Source organism: Cupressus sempervirens, chromosome 10 (assembly GCF_028749045.1).
Source record: "Cupressus sempervirens isolate cs-2001-9-10 chromosome 10, ASM2874904v1, whole genome shotgun sequence".
Lineage (NCBI taxonomy): Eukaryota > Viridiplantae > Streptophyta > Pinopsida > Cupressales > Cupressaceae > Cupressus > Cupressus sempervirens.
The window spans coordinates 584,905,228-584,928,835 of record NC_143127.1 but is presented as its reverse complement, the minus strand read 5'-3'; the positions used below and the strand labels follow the sequence as shown (position 1 = coordinate 584,928,835).

The 23,608-nt window shown below is 32.5% G+C and overlaps 1 pseudogene; it reads left to right on the top strand.

The window, feature by feature from the left end:
• Nucleotides 1–460: 460 nt before the first annotated feature.
• On the top strand, nucleotides 461–1,822 carry LOC149535217 (expansin-like A3; annotated as a pseudogene).
• Nucleotides 1,823–23,608: the final 21,786 nt, after the last annotated feature.

Here is a 23,608-nt window from a genome sequence, read left to right as displayed (position 1 = left end):
AAATTATTCAACATAAAAAATAAAATTCTTGCTATTACAATCATATCTTTAATACAAATTATACTGTATATTTGATGACAACTTTATAATCTCTAAGATGAACATATAATTATTTAACACCCTCTACCAAAATAAAACTATCACCATAACCAAAAAGATAAAACTTGTTTTTCATTAATATTATATTTTTATTACAAAATTAACTCATTTATATCCTCATAATTTTATTTTTTTGTTATTTTTATATTGTTTGGAGAAACACTTGTTCTGGAAGAGTTGTCAAATAAATAAGCTTTGTTATCTTAACTTGTCATTGCTTCCCAAAACATGTGATAACTGTTCTTAATAAAAATAAAAATAAATAGCTATTGAAAGTTTTACAACTAATTTATATGAGTGTTTTTTATCATTTTTTATTATGAGTTTATAATTTAACTTATATTTAAACTACTAAACTACAATGACAAGTATTTCACTATGTGGAACTTGTTTATTTATTATTATGATGGTGAAAATTAAATCACAATGTATAAATAATATTGAGAACAAATGAGAATAAATCACAAAATTAGACTTCTTCACATTATAGATAATTAAATTAAGCCTGACCTATTTTAACCACCATTACAAAATGGCCATCAACATTAATTAATGTTATATAGTATTATTAATATAAAATGTTAATATATATTTAAAATTAATGATAATTCATTATTAGTTCAACAACAACGTTAACATTAATTTATGCTTTATATTAATAAAGTATAGTATATTATTATTATTATTATTTGTAATCAATAATATAGATTTAACATTAATGAGAATATAATATTAGTTCAGCAAATATTAAAAGAAAATTTGAAAAGTAACGATACCATAATTTACAGCCTAGCCGTTACGCCTCGTTGAGTAAACCATCGAAGTAACTGCTGTGGACCGATCATTTGAGAGCTTTCATTATAAAGCAGAGCATCCTTACACTCTCTTTCTCATACTTCAAGCGACGGTGATTTTGAGCTTCTTTTATTTTGCAGCCTTTGCTTATATATTTTTATTGCGATTCCAGTTTTGAGCTGCAATGCTTGCATCCACCGTTCTAAACTGGCCTTGGACCATAGCAAAACTGCTATTAAAGGTACGCTGAAACAGACTTGAAGCTGATCATGAGCAAGAAATTATTATATATTCTGATAATGTTTTTATCACATATCTGGAGCTGGTGCGTGTGGATACGGCTCTCGGATGCAGCGCATGCTATCAGGTATATATATTCTTTATTACTTATCATCATCATCTGTTACTCATCTGTTAAGATGTTGTGCAAGTGCAGATAAGGTGTTTGGATCCGAGTGCGTGTAGCAACACATGGAAAAAGATTGTGGTCACGGATCTCGCAGCAACAACAAATAACGAAACAGATTTTGTGGTTCCAATGCGTACGTTCAACCTTGGCTTTTCCACACAAGCGCCCCGCTCTTGGAAGAAAAGGGATCATCGACATCGAATATGAAAGGTATTGTTATTGTTTAATTTTAACTATGAAGAACTCTATTTCAACGGCAGCTGTAAACCCTTTTTATTTGGTATTCTGGTGGACAGGATATTCTGCGAATATGGAGGACATAATTTGTCCGTTTTAGTGGACGGGAGCAGTCGTTATCCCGACTATCTGGCTGTGAAATTTATTTATCAGGGAGGGCAGACAGATATTGTTAATGTGGATGATGCTTCCAGTCTTTCTCCATCCTTTTCTTTATGTGCAGAGAGTAGGCTATCCTACATAACTCCAAATTCTTGGCCAAGATCAATGTTAGTCAATTAGTCCAAAAAATTCCTACAGACTATCCTCTGTAAATCTAAGCCAAATAAAATGTTAGTTTTAGAAAGATCATTTAAACTATAATTTATTTTAAAGCAAGTTGATTTGTGAAAATATGCTCTCTGTTTTTATCTAAATATATTGTTCTTCTGAATTGTGAAAATGGTACTGAGACGAAACGAGCATATATTTATTCCATATTAATAGCTTGTCGATACCCATTATCTCGTTATGAATTAACTAATCAAAATTGTAAGCACAGCTTCAAATTTTATTCATCCTAACATTATGAGAATTTAAGAGTATGTAAAGGTGTTATTTGATAAGTCCTCAAGACACTTGATCTCAGAACACACTCAAGAATGAAGAAATGGTAAATCTTTGAACAAAGTTTAATAGCAAAAAGCTTAATTAAAAAACACTCAAGATGCCATGAAACACACTATAAACTTTCCTTTTCATTTATATCCATATACATTTACATTTTATATCCATTATACTTAAGGTATATACATTTGACCTGAGCAGGTTCCATCTGAAACTTGTATCTTACCTAGAAATATGAAAAGATAGAATAAACTAACAAAAAACTTGACCCAAAGCAAAATGACAAGGACAGTTATACAAAGAAAGCCCTCGGACGGAGGAGGGAAAGCCAAAATACCTGACTCTTGGAGAAACAAAAGGGCTCTGAGCACCTTACTAAACCTAAAAGAGCAGCATCAAGCCAAAATGGAACTGGGAGAATAGAACTAATTTTTTAGATATTATAATTTACAAATATATAGTAGTTTTATTATTTTCTAGAGCCAAAATAGACTTAAATTGTTAAAAAAAGTATTTAGATTAATAAGATTTCATGTGATTATTTTTATAAATTATAATGAGTAAAGCTATAAATTTCAATTTTAGTATACAATATATATACATAGTCCATATATATAATTAAGAAAATCATATATAGATAGTTTATTTAATATGAATAACTTTGTTATTTACACTAACTTACACTACTTATACTAATGTCTTAAAAAATCTTTAGTAATAGAGCTCAATTTATTGATATTGTAAAAATAGTCCAACCACTTACTTTTGATCAGCCTAACAAATTAGAAATGATGGAACAAGATGGATTATGTTTATTTTTGAAGTGATCATGGCATATCCAAATGTGAATTTCATCTAGGATAAATCTAAGCAACATAGGTTTCATATATCTAATATGTTTTCTTTTAAAATTTAAAAGTCTAATTTGCTTTGTTAAACACTGTACTAATTGATGTGAGTTCACTTAATATGCATTTTGTTAACTTGTAGACTTCTATCATTACAAACTTTTGATTTTTTTTTCTTCTAACAATTCCTACTTAGAAAATAGAGCTCGATGCGAGGAACTAAAATATTGTCCTCAACTTTTTGCTAATAATTCCTATCAAATCCTTTCCCTTTATTTACCTTACCAAATATACTTTGAAGCTTTACAGATACCTACTTTTGCATAAGGTGGGACTATAGATGTAACACAGCTCTTGTTAATGTCAAATATTATATAAATTAAATTAATTTCAAATATTATTGATTGAATTGGTTTGGTGTCATAGAATTATTTTGTACATTATAAACTTGAAATTTTAATTTAGAAATTACTTATAATTAAAAAAATATTAATCTAATTTTCTTTTGAAATTTATTTTTTATTGATAAAAGGTCAACACCCTCAATTATATTAAATAAGTAAAAGAAGTGAATAGGTTAAAAATGGATCTTTAACAATGTGTAGGACATTCACCACTATTCATTTATTTATTTTAGAGTTGATATAAGATAAGTAATAGAAATGCTTGAAATTTGATAAGATAAGATACATACCTCGCAATGGAACCAATACAAAAATACTTTTTTTCTGATGCATGTGCATTGTATCTAGAAAATCTGCAAGCCATTATAGACTGGAAATGTTGAAATGGAGAAAATTGAGAAATCTTTTTGTCTTTTTAAAGGAAGGTCGGCCTTGACCCTGTTGGTGGAGTACAATTGTGCCCCAAAAGGTCGACCTTGACCTTTTTGGCTTTGATGAAAATTTTGTTCATTAATCTCAAAAGTTTTTCGAAAAGGGTATCCAAATCTGAACTTCGATCTTCAAAACAACACTGCATATATCTAAAAATAGGGTTTTGGGTGGCTATATAGGGTTTTGCCTTAGTCAAACCCCCATTTTGGTGATTTCCACCTCCACGAATAGCCAGATATAATAGAATTTGTGTTTATATTGAATGTGTAATGCTAAGATCTAATCTACTAGATTGAAACCCTAGCATGAATATATATGTATGAGAAAACAACACATAGACTTGAATAAGATAAGAAAGTATACAAAGCCTCCAAGGTTAAATTACTCCTACCAAACTAAGAATCCATAATTGCTACCTCATGATTGTATCTTTGAATACTTGAATATTGATAATGGCTTATTAAGAAATATTGGATCTCTCTTGCTCCAAATCGATGTTCACAATGGTATAAATATGCTTGATATGCCCAATAGCTTGATCTTCTATATCATTCTCTTGCAATCTTACATCTTCATAGCATCGTCTCTTGATTTTAGTTGTCCTTCTAGTTATTTTGTTTATTTTTTAGTTATAGAAAGATGCAAATGAGAGTCTTTATATAGAGGCTTCAAGGTGAGGCTCCTAGAGTAATGTGAGGACCCATTATTCAAATTTTACCTTGAATTATCATCCAATCATAATAAACAACTAAGGAGGGAAAATAATTAAATGAATCTTGAATTAACCCCTTCCATATTTAAATCAAAAAGCCCAACACTAATTTTGGAGCCCTTTGGGACCAAAAATGAAAAAGAGGATCAAACTCCTAAAGAGGTCAATGATTACCTCAATCTTGACCTAGGTCAAAGTCAACCTTAACCTTGCCCTAGGTCAGGATTGACCTAGTTCACCTTTTCCTAGGTTAGGATCGACCTAGGAATCATCATCAAGAAGAGAAAAAATACGAGCATTCTAAAGATGCCTAAAAACCTAGAAATGATGTCGAAACAGGATTAAATGCCTAGAATAGACTCCAAGTCCTATAAAAAAATATGATAAGGGATAGGAGGACCTATTCCTAAGTTCTACCTAGAAAATAGAGCTATTGAGGAGGGAAATTAAGGAGAATCTTTGAGATCCTAACCCTAATCTCACCTACAATGAAGGAATCAAATGCAAAATGTGTCCTTAATGGTAAATATACTAAGAGAGGGTCCTAAACTTACCACAATGGAAGTGCTTTCATTTTAAGATAATAGTTTTAGCCCCTAATTTAGCTCAAATATGACACTACGTGAATATGCAAGCTAAAGTAAGAAAACATCATAGTAAATAAAAAGGATATAGCCAAGTCCTCAATGTAGAAATCCTGCAAAAAAAAAATTTAGAACCCACAACACACAAGGTTAATGAAAATCCATAAACTACCTAAAGATTAATAAATGACAGTTGAGAAGTGCATAAAACCCCTTATGCCTTATGTTTCGACTTTCTACTTCTTAAGGGTGAAATAGGGTGATAAGGATAACTCTAAGCATTGAATATGCAATTTGCTGAAAAGTTCTTCCTTAAACCAATTAGAAGAATTTGGAACCTTCCTAAATTTATTGTAGGAGTTAGGTATTTTAATCATGTTTTCAATGCCACTGATGACACAAAAAATAGAGTTACTGAGCTCAAGTTATGATGAAAAGAGTGAATTTTCATCTAAATGCATGAGACAAGATGAATTTGAGTTTACCATAAGTAAACCCTAATAGAAACCCTAATTTTACATATAAATAATGAAAAGTATATCATACTTACTCATTCTTACCTTTTTTAGATTCGAAAAGAGGAAGCAAGATGTTGAGGAGAGAAAGCTTCAAGTGACATACATGGAGTTGTTGAGATAGTGCCTAGCTATTGGACAACCACTTCCTAAGATGAGTTTGTTGTCGTTTTGATTCTATAATTTCCAAATATGTGATTTTTGTAGGAAAGTTCAACCTTGAACCTTAAAGTTTGACCCTATCCCAAAAATATCAACATAGACTATTAAATTTCCTCTCATTCTTCAATGAGGTCATCCTTGACCCAACAAGGTTGACCCTAACCCAAAAAGGTTGACCTTGGCCTAGCAAGGTCGACATTGACCTAGTAATGTCAACCTTTACCTATTCAAGTTCAATTTAAAGATTTGATGATACAAAAGACTGATATGTTGTTTATTTGTACTTACAAGACATGATTTGTCTCTGAGAGAATTCCTTTGGAGAGTTTATTGTTACCATCAGAGAAATATTATTTGAGCTAGATGAGGAGGATATACAACTATTCAGAGATGTAGGGCTATACTGGGTAGCGGTCCTACCATAGATCAAAATACATTGACCTATGTTATTGGCTCTTATAGAGAGGTGGGACGATGATACATGCTCCTTTCATCTTCCCTCATGAGAGATCACAGTTACATTATAGGATGTCTATAGGATCCTACGGCTTCTAGTCCAAGGTGAGACCATCAAACCTAGAGCACATCAAGTCTATGAGGATATCCTTGCAGACAAGGGGTATTGCTTAGGACATATTCCATAGATGCAAATCGTATTAGATCATGTCCTTCTATCCTCTAGATTATTAGGCCCTACTCCTCCAATATGGAGAGTGATGCTTGGTATAGTATCCTTGGTTGTGTTACCTAACTCAAAGGGTACTATATTTTGAAACTGCTTACTCACATTATATAGAGGATGGAGAGTGAGAGGACTATATTCTCATGGGGTCATAGCATGCTAGCTCAGCTATACCTTGAGCTATGTTTGTTGGTGAGATATCAAAGAGAGAGTCTGTCTATATGTACTCTTCTATAGATTTGGTTGTTTAAGAAATTTACAGGTACACATCCATGGGATATCCCAGTGATGGTAGATGTGAGCAAAACTAGAATTTTTTCTTATCCTATGAAGAATGCCTAGTAGTTTGGAGATATCTTGTTTTGGAGAATATCTCTAGACCACATTCGTAGTGTAGATGTGATATGGAGACCTACTACCAGATGAAAAAGTGTCCTGATACATGATTCTAGATGAGATACTCAAAATGGTGAAAGTTGCTAGAGGTCACCTAAATCATATAGTGGTGTCTTACTACTATGATCAGGTGATGAGATAGTTTGGTCTAGTATAGGGAGTCCCTAGAGAAGTAGCTCTATATGTACATCTAACAAGATATTATCAGAGACTCAGTGCCATACGCCAACCATTGGTAGTAGATATAAAGGATAGTGATGTTGTTGATACAGAGGATATATAAAACGTGACCTGTATAGGCATGGGCCAAATTATATTAGGCACTAGAGTCTAAAGGGGTTACTTCCTATCTTCCCTAAGGATTATCCTACAAGTGATTCAGGTGCTTCAGAGAGGACACACTAGGATAATGGTACAATAGAAGAGGATGAGGACATCAGAGATGAGGAGGAGCACATCTCTGAGGAGAGCCCATGGAGGAGGAAAGAGAGGAGAGATCAGAGGATAAATTAGAGGAGAGAGCAAAGGAGATGCCCCAAGCTAGTGATATTGGTGTAGATGTACACATTTATTACATATTACCACTAAGATCCTGACATCCCCTAGGCACCCACACAGAGACACCATCGGCAAGGCCTAGACACAATGAGCATGGAGAGACTAGTTACTCCATGCCCCCACCATCCAAACCTTTCAATGACATCCAAGGGGGAGACCCAGGTATGAAATATGAAATATGATAAAATATGCAATTTGATTTGAAAAAGTATACAATTGATAAATGTAACTTTTATTCTACAGCTAGCATAGTGGAGTGGAGGTGCTTTGTATCTGGGTTCTGAAGGATACATGTATATCCTACTAACTACCAATGAGTGAGTGAGAGTCCTCTTTTGGCTATAGAGATCCTGATAGGCATGTCGATAAATTTGCAATTGTGCAACAAGAGTTAACAAAGTGCAGGGAAATGGAAGAGAAACTAATAGCTAAGCTACAAAGTACCTGATAGTGCTCATATAGTATGAGCATATCTAGGAGTCATACGTAGACACACTAATCTATCTCTTCCTATTATAGGCCAAAGATATTCGACATCCATCAGCCATTAGAGCATAGTGATAGGTGCAGTGACAGATAGGGCCATTGGCCATATATGTATCAAAATTTAAATCACTTTGTGATGAATGAAAAACTTTTTTTACTATTTAGTTCTATGCTTGATATAAAACTTAATAGAAAGAAAGAAGATGCATAAATATATTAAATATGTAATTTTTCTATAACTACATAACCTATAAAATAATGTCTATAAGGAATATATAAATGTAGAAAGAAAAAGAGAGAATAAAATTAAGGATAATAGCATTTAAGATGCATAATATTAATAGATTCCTTAAAAGAAATATCATCCATATCAACAAGTTTATAAGCACCTGAACCAGAATCTTCAATAACAACAAAAGGTCCAAGCCAATTAGGGATAAACATTCCTTTTTCACCAGGTAAAGTATTCACATTTTGTTAATTCTCATGTATAAAACTAAATCACCAACCTAAAATGTTCATTCAATTAATTACCTTATGATTATATTACTTTTGTAAATATTTATGATAAGAGTTTATATGTTCTAATGCATGTATTTGTTGTTCATCCAACATTTCTAACTCTTGTAAATGTTATTCTCAAAAAGTATCTTTTTCAATTATGCCATGAAAACACACAAAGAAGGTATTTATCATTCCAAGGGAATAATAGTGTCACTACCATAAATGAGATTGTAAGGAGAAGTAACCATGGCAGTATGAACACTTGTCCTATAAGCCCATAAAGCATATGTCAATTGGGAATACCAATCTTTCACATGCTTGTTGATTGTTTTTCTTAAAATCTACTCAATGATTTTATTTGATGCTTTAGCTTGACCATTAGATTGAGGATAATAAGGAATTGAAAAATTATGTTGAATTAAATATTTCTCCAAGAATTCCGTGACTTCTTTGTTTTTGAAAGAAGTACCATTATCTAAAACTATCACTAAAGGTATACCAAATCTTTTTATGATATTATTAAGGATGAAATCACAAATAACATCCGTAGTTGTTGAACAAATAGGAAAAACTTCAACCCACTTCATAAAATAATCTGTAGCAGTTAGAATGTAAGTATGTCCTTGAGAAGAAGGTGGCAAGATTTTTCCAATAAGATCAAAACCCCAAATACTAAAAGGCCATGGGAAATTTGATTACAAAGCACATGAGTAGGACCATGAATCAAATTACTATATTGTTGGCATTGAAGACATTTCTTAATAAATATAAAAGAATCTTGCTCCATCATTTGCCAATAATATCTTATTCTAAGTAATTTATTAACCAGAGATTTTCCACCAAAATGCCCTCCACAAGAACTAGAATGAGCTTCTCCCAAAGATACTAAAATTCTAGTTTTTTTGAGAAATCTTAATAACAATCCTTTGTAAGAGAATTTGTAAAGTGTATCTCCTCAAATGATGTAACTTGTTGCAAGCTTCTTAATATGATTATGCATGTTTCTTGTTGCCAATTTAGGAAAAGTACCATCTTTCAAAAAATGAAAAATGTGAGAATACCATTTATCCAAATGCAAGTTAAAACAATAAGAGGTAATCTTTTTAGAAATTGCAAGGTTTTTAAGAATTTTTATACTAAATTGAAAGTTCTCTACATTATTTTCAAGATACACCAAAGAAGCTATGCTTGCCATGGTGTCTACATGTCAATTATCTTTTCTAGGTAAGATTTGAATTGTAGAAGAAGAGAATTGTGAAAGCACATCAAGAGCCAAATCTCTATATTGTGTCATTTTATCATTCTTAGTTTGATAACCTCATTTAATTTTTTCAACAATCAATTTTGAATCTCCATAAATTTGCAAATGTTTGATGTTAAGGGATGAAGTTTCTCGTAAACCAACTATAAGAGTTTCATACTCCACAATGTTATTAGTACAAGGAAAGGTTAATTTGTATGATAAAGGTATTGGCCTTTTTTTAGGAGGAATTAAGATTATAACAACACTAGATCATGTCTTACATTTAGATCCATCAAAATACACTTCCCAAATATCATCTTGTTGAATAGCAAGAATATTATCATCTAGAAATTTCATTGAAGTAGAACATGTTTCGAAATGAGTACAAGGAGCTTCAGCTAAATAATCTGTTAAAGCTTGTCCCGTAATAGATTTTTGAGAAATAAAATTAAGATCCAATTATGTAACATCACTCACTTTTCCAAATGGCTAGAGAGATGAGTTTGTGAGAAAGGATGTTTCAAAGGATCAAACTTGACAATCACATTAACTTCAACATTTATAAGATAATGCTTGAGTTTTTGACATGCATAAGCTACAATGAGACATTGTCTTTCCAAATCTATGTATCTTGTTTAATAATCAATTAAAGTCCAACTAATGTGATACACGGGTCTTTCCTTACCATCATCATCATTTTGAGCTAACAAGGTACTCACGGCCTTCGAGGTTGCTAAAGTATATAAGTGAAATGGCTTACCAAATTTAGTTGGTTGTAAGATAGGAGGATTTGCAAGATTCTCCTTAAATATCTCAAAATTTTGTTTACATTCATCATTCCAAGAGAAAGTGGTATCCTTTCTAAAGGAAGTAAAAGGAATTATTTAATCAGCTAACTTAGAAACAAAGCAACAAATACCTTGTATCTTTCCTTGTAAATTGTGTAGCTAAGAAATATTCTTAGGAGGAGGGATATTAACAATAGCATCAATCTTTTTAGTATCAACTTCTATGCCTTGCTTAGAGATTATAAATCCTAATAATTTACCAGAGTCAACTCCAAAAACACATTTCTTAGGATTCAATCTCATGTTGTAACTTATAATCCATTCAATTATTTGTCATAAATTAGTAACGTGATCTTCTATTTGTATAGACTTTTCTAAAATATCATACCCATAGTCTTCAAGAATCTTATGGATGTAATCATGAAAAATTAAAGTCAGTACATTGATAAGTTTCTCCTGCATTCTTTAATCCAAAAGGCATCATGGCCCAATTAAATGTTCCCCAAAGTGTTATAAATGCAGTTTTAAATTGATCTTTAGGAGGAATAAAGATTTTATTATATCTAGAAAAACCATCCATAAAAGATAACAAAGCATGACCTATTGTTGAATCCATAGTCATATCAATATTGTGTAATGGGAAATCATCCTTTAAGGATGCCAAGTTTAAATATCTAAAATTAGTACACATCCTTATCTTATTTTCTTCTTTTGAAACAAGTACAATGTTTGAAATCCAATGGGAGTAATCAATAGAATGGATAAATCTAGAATCCAATAACTTTTCAATTTCACTTTTGACTAATAAAGCAATATGTGGATTCATCTTTCAAATTTTCTACTTCATAGGCTTCATATTTGGTTTTAAAACAATATTACGAGTAAAAATCTTAGAATCAATATCCAACATATCTTAATATGTCAAAAAAAAAAAATGTCCTTAAATCCCAGTAAAAGGGAACTCAATTGATTGCATTCATCTTAATTCAAACATTTCCCAATATTTATTATCTTCTCAAGATTATTCTCATCCATTTGAATATCAACAATCTCAATTATTGACAAATCACTTTGTATTAAAGGATCCATCTGTAAAAGAAGAATATCCTGATTATCATGTTCTCCAAAATAAGCATTGGTACTTAAACAATAAGGCCTTCTTCATTTGTGATGGAACTTAGGTAAATCATCATAAATCCCAAAAAATTCCATTAAAGTTTCATCTTTAGGAAAAATATCCAAAGTAGGGGTTTGATTTATGTCAATAAGAAATGAATTAACCAATTTCAACTAACCACCACATATATCATTAACATTAAGAGGAAAAGTGATGGTTTTCTATATGGATTAAACCCTAATCCATATGTATGACTATAAATTTCATTATCCAAAGGTACTTCTATACATTTCTCATATTTACCGCATCCTTTTTCATTAAATCCTGATTTCTTAAGCAAATGATAACCAAAACCATATCAATTAGCCATTTCAGACAGAGTCCAAGGAGCAACATATGTCACAATATCAAAACAATCAGGTTTTATTGTTTCAATCATTTCATTAATCAAAGCAGCAAAAAAATTACTTTTTAGTTCCTCAAAAAGTGAAGAAGGAAAAAAAACATGTTTCTCAAATTCAATTTGTTGCTTCATAAATTCCAAATCAAAGACCTTATGTTCTCTAATGAAAGTAGGATTAAAATCCAATGTCCCTCAATCATCCTCACTTAAAGAAGAAGATAAAGTTTCTAGCTATTGAATCTCAAGTTTTTTTTATCATAGGTTGTTTATCGATCTCTTTACTTGGTTGAAGAGGATCAGATATTTTAACATATTTTGCATTTAAGCAAGGATTTGGTACATCATTTGCAAGTAACTTATACATTAAGTTGTTATAAATAAACTAAACCTTATGATGAAGAGTAGAAGGAACCGCATGCATAGTATGTAACCAAGGTCTTCCTAAAAGAAGATTATAATTGAGAGGTCCAAGCATAACATGAATAGTTGTATTTAGAATAATTAGACCAACTTTAATAGGTAAAGTAATAATTCCCAAATTTCTTTTTGCAATATTATCAAATCCACGTATAGGAGCATTATCAGGTTGAATAGTAGTAACATTAGCCTTAATTGCTTTAAGAATTTCCATGCTACAAACATTAAGTTTGGATCCAAATTTTATCAATTAATGTTCTTCAAATGATACAATGATTAATAGAAACAACAACCATAAGAGCATCATATTGATTTTGCACCTCAAGAGAAGGTAAATCATCATAAAACACAATAGGAGGTATAGAAGGCATAGCATTTATACAATCCAAAATAGAATGAATATTTTCTTGATTAGTAAGAAAAGCAAGAATATTAGATAAAGCTTTTTGCGGTGCCTCATAATATGTCGGAGAAGTTTGAAGTAACTCACATAATGATATCTTAGCAGGAGTAGTATGTAATTGATCAACCAAGTTATACTCCTTAAAGGTCAAAGAAAACTTAGGATCTTGAGGAAGAATAGGTTGAGAAGGTAGTTAAGATTCTAAAATAGAAGGTTGAGGGTTATTCTATGTGTGATAAGCATGTGAGTATTATCAAAGAAATCTAAAGGATCTCTAGGTTTACCCTTAATTTTTATTCAAGGACATCCTTTAACCGTCATCAAAGGTGCAAGATATATCATTTTAGGTTTATCAATATTGCATATAGTGGAACATGAAGGTAACCATGCACACACCCTATGGTAAAGGTCAATTAGAGAGGTTGTGGAGGAGAGTGAAATAGGAATAGGATCAATGGAGATCTTATCTAGACCATTTTCAATCTCACTTTCATGTACCTCATTAGGGAATCTATCCTCTTTTACAATAAAAACTTCATCAAAATATTCCAAACAATAATCATACATATTGAAATACAAAAAAGGCATGAGAACTTAAATGTTTTTGTATTTTTAAAACATATAAATAAAGGAAATCTAATTAGCATGCAAGATCTAACACAAGAAATCTAACACCAAAAGGAAAGATTTGTCTATCACAGGTTCACATCGGGTTCACCAAAATGAATAGGGTAAAAATGGATCTTTAACAATGCAGAGGACATTCACCACTATTCATTTATTTGTTTTAGAGTTGAGATGAAATAAGTAATATAAATGCTTGAAATTTGACAAGATAAAATACATACCTTGAAATGGAACCAATATGAAAATACTTGTTTTTTGATGCCTGTGCATAGTTTCTGGAAAATCTACAACCCATTCTACACTGGAAATGTCAAAACAAAAAAAGCCCAAAAATCTTTTGTCTTTTTAAAGGGAGGTCAACCTTGACCCTATTGGCAAGGTAGCATTGTGTCTCAAGGTACAATTGTGCCCTAAAAAGTTCACCTTGACTTTTTCTACTCTAATGAAAATTTCATTCTCAAATCTCAGAAGTATTTCAAAAAGGGTATCCAAATCTACACTTTGATCTTCGAAACAACGCCTATATATCTCTGAAAATAGGTTTTTGGGGTGGCTATATAGGGTTTTGCCTTAGTCAAACCCCCGTTTTGGCGATTTCACCTCCTCGAATAACCAGATATAAGAAAATGTGTGTGTATTGAATGTGTAATGCCAAGATCTAATCTACAAGATTGAACCCCTTGCATGAATATATATGTATGAGAAAGAAACACATAGACTTGAATAAGATAAGAAATCATACCAATTCCCCAAGGCTAAAGTACTCCTACCAAAATCGTAATCCATAATTGCTACCCTATGATTGTATCTTTGAATGCTTTAATATCAATAATGATGGATCAAGGAAGATTGGATCTCTCTTACTCCAACTAGAAGTTCACAATGGTATAAAAATGTATGCTATCCTCAATAGTTTGATATTTTATATCATTCTCTTGCAATCTTACATCTTCATAGCATCATCTGTTGATTCTAGTTGTCCTTCTAGTTATCGTGTTTGTGTTCTAGTTGTAGAAAGATGCAAATGAGAGTCTTTATATAGAGGCTTCAACATGAGGCTCCTAGAGTAATGTGAGGATCCATAATTAAAATTTCACCTCGAATTATCCCCTTCTGTATTCAAATCTAAAACCCCAACAATTATTTTGGAGCCCTTTGGGACCAAAAATGAAAAGGGGATCAAGCTCCTAAAGAGGTCAAGGATGAACCTGACCTTGACCTAATTCAGGGTTGACCTCAACCTTGCCCTAGGTTAGGGTCAACTTGGTCAACTTTTCCCTAGGTGAGGGTCGAACTAAGAATCATCATCAAGCAGAGTAGAAAAGGGGATTCTAAGGATACCCAGAAACCTAGAAATGATGTTGGAACAAGATTAAATGCCTAGAATAGACACCAAGTCCTATAAAAAATATGATAAAGAATAGGAGGACCTATTCCTACGTCCTACCCATAAAATAGAGCTATTCAGGAGGGAAATTAAGGAGAAACCTTGAGATCCTTACCCTAATTTCACCTAGAATGAAGGAATCAAATGTAGAATGTGTCCTTAATGCTAATCTATCATGGTAAATGTACTAAGAGAGGGTGCTAAACCTACTACAACGGAAATGCTTCCATTTTAAGACAATTTAACAAGTTATAAATTTAGATCTTCTAGAAAGACCTTGTCTTTGTCTTATAACATTCACATTTGTCAATCTGTGAGATTTCCCTTTCATTAGAGAGATCTTGCTATAAAATTTCCAAGTTCCAAATGCAAATTAGATGTTCGTAAATGTAAGGAGTGCAACATCCTACAATACTATAAAATCTTGAGCAATATCCTTGTTAGAGAATTAGTTACAAAATAAAAAATAAAAAGATAAAAAATAGAAATTGATTTCCTTGTCTATCTTTAATCATTATAAAATGATCAAATACTATTATTTATTTAGATAAAAATTAGTAACCAAACTTTACTTTATCATCATGATTATTAGCATCCATTTAGTAATTTTAAATTTTGTAAGTTGATTTGATTAATAATTTATTAAGGGTGCTTAGTTCTTTTTTAACAAGTATTTCCTCTCCATCTTCCCCTACATTTGCTAGGGAGTCAGCATCTTTATTTCCTTCTTTGTAAATGTGTTGAATTTGGATGACCTCTAATTTGTCTATTAATTCTAGAGTATGTTCTAATTTAGATTTGAGTTGTCAATTAGAAGTTTCCCATTTTTTAATTGCATTTAAAATGATCTGAGAATCTCCCTCAATAACCTATTTCCTAATCCCCAATTCCAAACTTATGTGTAATCCTTCAATTAAGGCATCTAGTTCTGCAATGTTATTTGTAACCTTTCCAATGAATTTAGCAAGTTTGGCTAGCCATTCTTGATTAGCAGCATGTATGATGCATCCTATCCCAACATTTCTGGATTGCATCTTGATCCACCATCAAATTTAAATTTGGCCCACCCATTTGGGAGAGGACTCCATTTTTTGCTCATTTCTACATCCCAACCAAAAAATGATCCTTCTTTGATTGAGTTTCTAATATTGTTGTTGATATTTTCTATAATGCTAGACTCTACTTTATTCAAGAAAGAAGGTATAGAAATTCCTCATTCATGAAGATTCTAAAATCCCTTTCCTTCCTAATTTCCCACATTAAAATAGATGGGAATTCCCTATAAAGATTGTTATAGATTAGAAGATCTAATCTTAAGCTAGTCTTTCAGATGGTCCAAAAGATTATTTTTGAATATTGTTGGCCAATTAAGTTGGTTAAATAACCAAAACCATCATGTTTTAGCAAAGGGAGAATTAAATAACAGATGATCTATTGTTTTAGAGTTGCTTCTATATACAAAACATCTAGAGGGCCCTTCAAATCCCATTTTTGTAAATCTATATGTCGTTAAAATCCTATTTTGGATTGTTTCCCATTAAAAAAAATCTTCTTTTGGTAGGAAAGTTGAATCCCAACACAAACTTAAAGGAAGTGCAATTGCTTCCCATCTTTGAGATTTAGTGTTGAGCTCATATCCCATTTTCACTTTGTATTCCCTATCTTTGGAAGTTGCCCAAATTAGTTTATCATTTCAATTTTTATGTGCTATTCTTTGGTTTATGAAATGGTTATATTCTATTTTTTCATTTTCTAATTGGCTTGTTTAAGCAATTGATTTCCATTCACATTTAACTGAATATTTTGAAGCAGTAATGGTTTCATAATCAAGGATTGATTTACCCCATAAACTATTTAAGGTGTTTTCAATATTTGCTAAAAGACTTAGGTTTATAGGAGCTAGAAGACCATCCCAAGAATCTTCCCAAAATAGAGCATTTCACATTTTTTCCATCACCTATATCCCAAGTTAAGTTTCTAGATATAAGGAGCCGGCATTGGATCATGAATTTCTAGGTCTTAGAGGGGATTAATGGTGCAAAAGATAGATAATAGATCTAATGATGATAGATATTTTGATATAAAGTTTTAGCCCATTTACTTTCGTTCTCTTGTAATATTATCTAAATTTGTTTAGCCCCCAAAGCTTTATTTTTCCAACTTAATTTTTAATACCTAAACCTCCTGCTTATTTAGGTCTACAAATATTATCCCATTTGATAAGAGATTTTTTTTTATCATAAATCTCATTCCAAAAGAAGTTTCTCATATTTTTGTCTAACTTTTTTAACCCCTATAGGTAGAGGAAGACATGACATTTGGTAGGTTGGAATAGCTGATAGAACTAATTTAATTTTAGTTTCTCTTCTTGCCTTGATTAAACATTTACCTTTGGAATTTTCTATTTTTTTGATCTATTTTCTCTAATATAGGAAGCCAAGATTTTGTTTCCCTTAAACTTTTTTCAAGCTAAATTCTTAAGTATTTTGAAGGGAAAGTACCTCTCTTGAATCCCTTTAATTGATATATACTATCTTCTAGATTTGGAGCAATATTTAAGGGAAAAAAAATATTTTTCTTCATTAACAGTCTGATTAAAGGCTTATTTAAGAATGTGTTGTATTCATTCGATATTAATTTTGGGATGATTGTTGGTGTAAATAAGTATTTACTTATTACACTTACTTAATTTTACTTAGGTTAATGCATTATTTATTATTTTGCATTATTTTATTTGTGAGACACTTAGGAGTTTGTGCACTCTTGTGAGTTGTCTTGATGACATCATAGGGGTCCGCACCTTTTTAAGCACATGTTGTCTACAACACAGGAATCTTGTACACACATATGACACTTTGTCATTCTTATTCATTCATCTAGAATGTTGGATAAGGTGCTGAGTTGTCTTATCTTCTGGTTGTTTCTAGAGACATTCTAGGTGCTTCCTAAGAGGCCTTTATATACAGGCACTCCTAGTGTGTTTGAACATCACATTCTGAATAGAGCAATGTATTTGGACATACTCTGATTAATTGATCATATCCATTTTTGGTCTATAGTTGTGCTTGTGTTTGAGTTCTTAGTTCCTAGGTGAATTTTGCCCTTAGGCAAATTCTTACATGGTATCAGAGCAACTTGAAAATTTTCTCATCACATAACCGTTTGAGACCATCATCTTGCTTCATCACCACAGCCCAACTCTGGAGTATCGTAGAAATTGGGAGTGTCCAGCATCAGATCTGACCTCACCATGGCATCTAGAATGCTGATTCGGTAAAAATTGGCTACAAAGCTACCTACCCTAGGCCAAAGTTGATTGTGAGGCAAAAAAAATTTTGCAAATCGGCACCTGAAGGACCAATTCGCAAAATTGGTATGATCGTTTTAGATCTATACATTTAATTCTTAAATCTACATTTTTTTCATCTACATATCTGCTTTTTTTTGCGGATATGCATTATTTTTTGGAAATTTTTTGGCCATGGGGCCATAGGAGAGATTTTTTGCAAGTGAAGATTAAAGGTTATCGGTACAAATCTGATATTTGAATCACATTCAGAAGGTCCAAAAACCCCTAGATCAAATTTTGTTTCATCCAAATTGGACATCTGAGGCAAAATCTAGAGCCATTTGTTTTTTGGAGATGTGGCGGCGATTCAAAAAAAATAATAGCAGCAATGATTTTCCAAACAGCAATATCTTCCTCATACAAACTCCTTTTTGTAAGCAATTTTTTTTCTTTTGGGGTAGGATTTCGTGATCTACACATTGGTGCAGGTGGTTTAAGATCTTTATTTTTGAATTTTTCTACAACTCCAAAATCTCAAATTTTGCCACTTAAAATGCTTGGTACGAGCTCATCTGGACTCCAAATCAGGTTCCATTTTTTTTTAAGTGCATTTTTTTTGTCTACTTTATAGATCTACAGTCACATTATAGGTTTTGTAGATAGAAATACTACTTTCAAAAATAGGCCCTAAATTGGCAAGTGACTTTCAAGTGCCAACAACATCTTTTTCGAGGGTGGGTTCTTTGCTTTTTTTGGAGGTTTCTTTGATTGGTCCATTATGGAAGAGGTAGATTTGATCTACTTGAACCTACATAACTATAAGGAATGGATTCAACTTATGGTTAGATATCTCTCTTAGCATAATGTACTGCCATATGCACCAGATCTTGAGTATATTGTTGATCAAGTTGACCTCCTTATTCCTACTATTTATCGCTATATGGAGTATAAAGTTCTAAAAAAGACATTCAAAATTAAGTCATCTGATCCATTTGTTTTATGGATGTATCTTTGGGAGCATTATGGAGATCCAACTATTCCTCCATTCCTAGAAGATCTTCTTCCACCAGTTGCAACTAACTCCTCTTCAAATGAGATCATACCTCCACCTCTTGTTGCTCCTACTGATCCTATTTTAGCCACTGATGCTTTGGAATCAGTGCAGTAGGATACTTTATGTCTTCCTACTCTACCTTCATGCGAAGACTTCCTTTCAGGCATTGCATAGTTGTTCGTGGAGTCTCACATTGAAGATGTGGGAGATATTCTTGATGACATTCATCTTCTATTTGAGGTGGATATTCCATCCTTTCCCACAGTGACAGATTCATGTACTTCAGCACTGTAGGGTACTCATGGTCTTCCAGGTGATGATTTCTTGCCAAACATTTCAGTTATATTCTTGGAGTCACACACAGTAGACATGGGAGACTTTTATGATGATTTCTCACTTCTCTTTACTGAGGAGTCTTCTATAGTTGTTGTCGGGGCCCACTCTGACCCTCAACTCCATGCTCTACATGATCAATCCTTCCAGATTGGCGTGTTTGTGGATTGTTCTTTACAACATCTGCAGGAGGTCTCTTCATCAGTTGAGAAGACTGTTGGTTTCTTGAGACAGGTTCTACCTCCTTCCTTGTTTGATCTGCTCTTCTCTTCAGTAGTTTTGGAGGAAGCCATCATCAATATCGACAGAAGGACTTTTATAGGTACCCTTTCTCTTGTTTCTTCCAAAGGGGAGGAACATCATACAAAGGTCATGGATCAGCTTCTACATCAGAGCATTTCTCACTGATTGGCACACTACTTTTAAGGGGGGGTGTATCTCGTCTCCTTCTTCTCCTTTTTGGGGGGGACTTTTTCCTCATAAGAGGTTTTGTCCTTCTCCATTCTTTCTTGTATATACATGGATGTATGTCATAATGGGGGGATCTTGATTACTCCATCCATCCATGCATCCCTTTTATCTCTCTTTTTGGGGGAGGGTTTTTCCCATGAGGTTTTCCCTCTTTCCTCGCTTTATGGGAGATTTGTATCTTCATTATGTACATGGGTACCTAACATGGCCTAGTAGCCAGGACCCATTCTGCATCTTCATCCTAGTTTTGTAAGCTTAAGGGCATTCCCCTAAGTTGCACTTAAGGGGGGGTGTTGGTGTAAATAAGTATTTACTTATTACACTTACTTAAGTTTACTTAGGTTAATGCATTATTTATTATTTTGAATTATTTTATTTTTGAGACACTTAGGAGTTTGTGCACTCTTATGAGTTGTCTTGATGACATCATAGGGGTTCGCACCTCTTTTAAGCACATGTTGTCTACAACACAGGAATCTTCTACACATATGACACTTTGTCATTCTTATCCATTCATCTAGAATGTTGGATAAGGTGCTTAGTTGTCTTATCTTCTAGTTGTTTCTAGAGACATTATAGGTGCTTCCTGAGAGGCCTTTATATGCAAGCACTCCTAGTGTGTTTGAACATCACATTCTGAATAGAGCAATGTATTCAGACATACTCTAATTTATTGATCATATCCATTTTTGGTCTACAGTTGTGCTTGTGTTTGAGTTCTTAGTTCCTAGGTGAATTTTTCCCTTAGGAAAATTCTTATAATGATATTTAACATGGTTCTTTGTGCTCTTAAGTTATAATATTCATGATTGTTAAGAATGTTAGTATAGTAGTCTATAAATATTTTTTCTATATGTATTGGATCTTTTGTAACATTTCCTTGTCCATCTTTAGTTTTTGATATTATGTTAACATTTCTATTATTGATAGTACTATTATGAAATAATTTTGTATTCTTATCCTAGAACTCTAAATTTTCTCTTTCCTGTAGTTTCTCCTCTTTGTCATCGCTTATTCATCTGCTAACTCCATCACTACTTTTGCTTCTTCTATATCTTGATTTAAATGCTCTCACTAGGCCTACCATGTTGTCTTATTTGTGTTCTAGGAGTTAGATTTCTATGCAATCATCTAGATTTGGTTGATATTTCACCATTTCTTCTCACTGGTGTTTTTCTTTGAACCATACAACTTGGATAAGTAATCTCATGCCTCTATAGGTGACAAGAAAAAAATATCAAATTTTGAAAGGTGATGGAACTCGACAGTGAGATCTTAGAACCTGGGCACCCATGAAAAGGAATCTATAAGGCATGATAGTTTCTTGTGCAAAAGTTAAAACATAGTTTTTTTGGAGTTTTGGCATTCATCATAACTTTAAAACATTCTCTTCTTCACTACCATAAGAAAGTGGAAAGGGGAGAGAGAGAAACAAGGCAGGACCGAGAAAGTATATCTCCACAAGAAACAATTATAGAGCATATATTTCTCAAGGAAAACTCAAGCCCTGTGTATTTAACATTGAACAACAAAGAGACTTCCAAAAGGACTGTGAGACTAGGGAGGAGTTTTTCCTGAATTAGGATGAAGCCTTGTCCATGATGAGATTTTTTCATTTGCAATCTTCTTCAATTTGGCAGAGCCCTCTGTCACTACAACCACTTGGTTGTTTGCACCCATTGCAAATTTCTAACATAGGGCAATAATCTTAATGATATAGAGGCAATTAAAGGCCAAGGGCTTATTCATATTTTTATAAGGTCAATTAGTATTATATATAAGAAGGGAGGTTGGAGGGTCTGTGATATTTTGTTATTCTTGTGCAAAGTTTTTGGTCACTTTCGTTATGAGTTGCAAGAGAGTTTTTAAAGATGTGGTGGTTATCCACAAGAAAATCCAATATAGTTAATTCAAATTCAAGGACTCATCATGTTGCCAACATGGCTACTCTGATTTCTTTAGTGAAGATGTCAAATCCATTTGCGGCCCTAATTGGGCATGATGATCTTGAGCAAAATTTTACACCACATGAAATTTGTAATCATCATATTATTAATAAAAATGTAGGCACTACTAGTCCAGAGTTATCAGTGAGATCTATGAAAATATTAGGGTTTTGGCTCGTGGGAAAATTCAATAAGAACAATAGAGAGAGACCCAAATTGGAAATGAACCAAACCAATACACTCTAGCTCTCATCGGATCATAAGAAGGCAAGTAAGATTTTGTTATCTTCTCAATTCATTAAAGGAGACAATTTACCCAAATTAGACAACTTATCAACTTGGAAATATTTTTTCCCTAATATCATTTGCTCCACTACAATCTTAGATAAACAAATTTTCTTCTCTAATTATACTAAATATGTAGCCCAAAATAGATTACCCTTGTATTTCAAGTAGATAGGGTTTCTATATGAACCCGTTGCAAGGCCAATCAATAAGTAGCAAGCCAATCTCTGAAAGATAGAAAATTCAAAGCCCAAATCACCTCTTAACCTTGAATATGTCCCCCCCCCCCACATTGCAAGAATGGTTCTCTCAAGTCTCCTTATTGTTCCCCCAATCAAACTCTCATGGCTCCTCAGACCTTTAATGATAAAATTGAATAATAGATCCTAATTATCAACAATCAAGTTAGCAAAGATCGCTAGCAAAAATGTCAAAATGTTGGTGTATTTGCAATTTGGAATGGAACAAGACAAGAAATGACCAATCTCATTAGCTGGTTAAAGAAATTCTATAAAAATCAAAGTATATCTCACCATTTTGATAGATTGATATGTATTCAATGTAGTAATGAATATGTTAAAAAAATTCCTTCTTGTCTTTGATTGTTTTACATTAAGGTAAAAATAGGTTTTGAGGGGACCTGAGACCCCTAACAATAGTAAAAAAGATATTCAAAAATAGAAAAACCAGGAAAAAAGATCCTAAGACCAAAAAGAAAACACAAAATTAGGTTTTATAGGGACCTAAAACTACATAATGTATCTAGAAAAAGTGACCAAGTTTTACAAGGACCTAGAACCTACAAGTTTTATAGAGCTTATCAAATAGAAAGCTAAAACCAAAACCAAAAAAAACCAGACCACTATTGTAGCTCCTTGATCATCTTAATAGCCTCCTTCCCCACTTTATCTATACTAAGAGTAGTATTAGCAGAGGAAAAGCTAGTACTAGCAGTAACTTCAATAGCCTTCTTTTGCGAAAATATTAGATTTCCACAAATCCATTACTAATGATCATTATGGTTCTAGATTTGATTGTGTATTTTTTTTATCATCAATATTTCGGATCACACTCTGTGATCCATCATCAGGATGAGAGAAGGATGTAAGATGGTGGATGTAAGATGAGATGAGAGAAGAATGTAATCCATCATCTTATATCCTTCTCTCATCCTGATGATGGATCACAAAGTGTGATTCATAACGTTGATCATAAAAAAACATATACAATCAAATCTAGAAGCATAATCATCATAGGTTATGTTGTTAAATTCATTAAATGGATTCTAGATTGTAAGGAAGAACAATTAAACTTCCCTATGCCAACATGGATTTCCACTAAATACCTCCCTCCTGAACTTATGCATTTAGATATTCTTAGGAAAATTGAACTTTCAATTGGTAATTTGATAGGAAT